Here is a 3,833-nt window from a genome sequence, read left to right as displayed (position 1 = left end):
CTAGAGGTGTTTCCACGTTAGGTTTTTTTTGTAAGTGTTTTACGGCGCTCACAACGGCATACGTTCATATGAGCGTGCGGGACACATTAAACTTTTTTAGTTGGTAGGAAATTTTGAATTTTGCCCCGTTAGGGGCGAAGTCAAATCTTATCGATTTTAGACCTCCAAGAGATCTTTAACGTGCGCAAATTGCATACAGACCCTCCGTGACTGCAGAAAGAGTCAGGAGCCCAGAGGATGGGGCAAATGAGGTGAAGGGGTGGGGGCAGAAAAAGGAAACTAAAGCAGACGATAGAACATTGCTAGAGAGCAGGAAATGAGGTGAAAGGAGATTATTTTAGAGAAGACAATTTTTCTGTTGCTACCCGGATTCGAAGCCGGGACTTTTGAATGAGAGGCCAACACCTTAACCTCTAGGCCACGAGACCCCCCCCCATGTTAGTTCAAAGCGCAGCTTGGCCTTACAATATGGTTGAAGTTAAAAATTCATGATAAAGATTCGATAGTAAAAGCAGCTAAATTGTATTATCTACAATTTAGAATCCGGGTAGCGACCGAAACATTTTCTTCTCTAAAATTGTCTCCTTTCACCTCCTTTCCTGCTCTCTACATATATTCTATCGTCTGCTTTCGTCTCCTCTTTCTGGCCCCACCCTTTCACCTCCTTTGCCAATAGTATATTTTAAAAATCCAGAATTCTGTTTGGATCAACTATGGAGACCGAAATAATTCTTTGAATTAGTGCATCTAAAATATTGTTATTTCCTTCAGGTCTCTCTACGGTCCGTCCGGATGTTCTTTTAGGAGGTGCCTGATTGTAATAACTTAAGGCTAAAACAGCACCTAGACATGTCCAGTGGTTGGTGTCTCTCTCTACCAAAAAAATAAAAATAAAAACCAGCCCCAAAACCAAACAAAGCAACAAAAAAAGCCAAACAAAAAACCCCCCAAACAAACAAGCAAACAAAACAACAACAACAACAACAACAACAATAACAACAACAACAACAACAATAACACAACAAACCCAACAACAACAACAACAACATCATTGATAGATAGTAAACTTCTTGAGAAACCCTACTACGGACAAAGCAGAAAAAAACTTTGTAGTTAACCAGTTTTTCAGGGTAGGTTCTAATCTTTGCACTGTGAAAATCGCAAGATTCTTGTGATTTCATGTGGTTTAATTTGGCTGGCTTTTTGTGCAAAATAGTATACTATTGACATTTTGTGGTAACTTGAGCATTAACCGTTCTGAGTAATCTAAACTCCTACATTAGAGCTCTTTCAATTGAGTTGTTATAATTTCTCAGGGTTCCATTGAGTCCCTCAGTCCAATATTCTCATATTTCTGAGGAAAATTGACCTCTAAAGTGCAATATTTTGATCGTTTTAACATTTCCAAAAAGGTCTCTCAAACGAGAAAGATCAATGCAAAGCGTGATAGCAGCCATGATAGTATAAAACAAGATAGTTCACTCCTCTCTTTGAGCCAATTAAAGAAGAGTCCTCAAAATTCGGTGGCGCCCTCTTCGAAAAGTGCGGACTTTGCAAAGAGGGTTACCCTACTTGTGCTAAAAACAAAATTAAAATGAAACTAACAAACTGTGTTCTTCCTTTTTTTCTTCTGGAGAAACGAAAGAGGGCTTCAAAACAAAGACTGCAGCGCCATCTGAATCAATGCGCGGACTCCCGCGGACACTTTTTTGTCTGAGTGAACCATCTTGTTACGTACGATCTTTGATAGCGGAGGAAAGCGCTCAGTACTATGTGCACTAAGTCAATAGCATCACCTTTTTAGGTGAACAGGGAATAGTGATATGAACACTATTATAGTGCGGTCCAAAATTCGTGGTGCAACTTATCCTCAAATATCTTTTTAACCGTTGATTCAATATTACCAAAACTTTGCACAACAGTTTGTATCAGTTTGTCTTAAACTATAATATAGTTTTTCCCCAACAATTGAGGCTAGATGAAAAATAAATTCTCCATAAATTTATATAAAATACTTAAAATCTCTGTCACGTGGAAAATGGAATTGTTCAAAGCACTCCCCGCTTCTCACACACATTTTGCCTACGCACATGACCTACATCACAGATCACCATCGACACTTTTTAAAGGCAAAATTATTTACACGAAATTTAAAAAAATTAATAATGGACACTTTTTCTGCACTAAAGGTTTTCAAAATATGCTGTCAATAAAAGTAATGTCGGGATTAGGGGAAAAAAATGATGGACTTGCCTGTGAAAGCATTTTAATCCAAGATGTATACCTTTTAAATTCTGTAGAAACCAACCACTTGTATTTTTCAAACTAGTATTTATTAAGGAATATTCTAGAATAGAGCTAACCGGTGTTTTCAAAAATATTGATCGGTTAAGATACATCGATACAAGTCTCTGTGCAAAAGCTGGAGAGTTTATGTTCGATAGTTGAGGAGATATTTGACAATAAGTTGCACCACGAATTTTTGACCGCACTACAATCATATTATTACAGCTTTCAAGCAGGAAGCAATGGCTAGAAAAGCTGTTTTTTATTTTTTAGAATTTATTTATTTATTTTGTAAACATTTTACGGCTCTCACAACAGCATAATATGGTCGTATATGCACGCCACTTTCTGTTTGATAGAAATTAACTTTGAATTTTGCCCGTGTGGCGGCTGAAGTCTACTTCTATCGATTTTAGGACCATCATGGGATCTTTAACGTGCACAACTTGCATGCGCACGGGACCTCTGAGAACGGCATGTCATTTCGTCTTTTTTAAATGCTCAGACACGATCTCATCCTAACACTTTTGTTTACAAGGACTGTATGACATGTTTGTAAAATTGTCCTTTTGACAAAATGTTACATATTAATTAAAGGGGGGAGGGGGAGCGAATACACCTGTAGGCTATCTCGCTTATTACTGACCGAATTTTACCAAATTTCACACATATAACAAGCATAGTAAGGAGTCTTTAAATCCGCAATCAAATTTGAGAAAAAGTTTCGTTTCCATGGATACAGCGGCCATATTGGATTTTGTTGACATGTCTGACGTAATGAATACTGCACTTATCGCTCATGCGTGTTTACAAACATTAGATTAAAAAATGTGTCTGTTGTTTTTTTCCTAAACGAAATAGAAACATTTTAATGAATTTTTTCCTGAGGTAGCATTCAAGTTTTCAAAAAATCCGTAAAAATCCACACTCCAGACACCACCAACAAAAATCTATTTCATATATCAAAAATTCAACAAACAAATGTTAAGTATTATATCTTCTCTTCATTCTGTGAAAATTTCATGAAGATTGGATGAAAAATGGTGGAGTTATTCAAAAAGTATAGAGAAAAGTCGCGTTTTGAGAAAACGGCCGATAAAAAAATAAAATACTGACTTTATGAGGAAATGGCGGTGACAAACATGCCCAGTATGGGAAAAAATACGGTTTTGGGGGGTTCTTATGAGATGAAATAGTTGTAGGAGAGGCCGAGGAAGCTAAAAATGCCTCTAACTGAAATTCCATAATTTTGAGCCGAATTTTGACTTTGGGGGTGTAGCCCCCCCCCTCCCCCCCCTTAATGACATTGACTTAAATTCTTAATTATTTCAAGTGGGAGAATATCCGAAGAAACAGGTGAGTGCCTAATCGTGATTGCCGATGTCTGTTTTCGATCTGGTACTTCAAGAAGAAGAAGAATAATTTTTATGTTGTACTTCCTATGCAATCATAACCCCCCAAAACCCCCAACAATAACAATCCAAAAAACCTCAGATAGATAGATAGATAGATAGATAGATAGATAGATAGATAGATAGATAGATAGA

The sequence above is a fragment of the Aplysia californica genome, unplaced genomic scaffold (genome assembly GCF_000002075.1).
Source record: "Aplysia californica isolate F4 #8 unplaced genomic scaffold, AplCal3.0 scaffold00366, whole genome shotgun sequence".
Classification (NCBI taxonomy): domain Eukaryota; kingdom Metazoa; phylum Mollusca; class Gastropoda; order Aplysiida; family Aplysiidae; genus Aplysia; species Aplysia californica.
The sequence above is the reverse complement of the archived record's forward strand: the minus strand, read 5'-3'. Positions refer to the sequence as shown.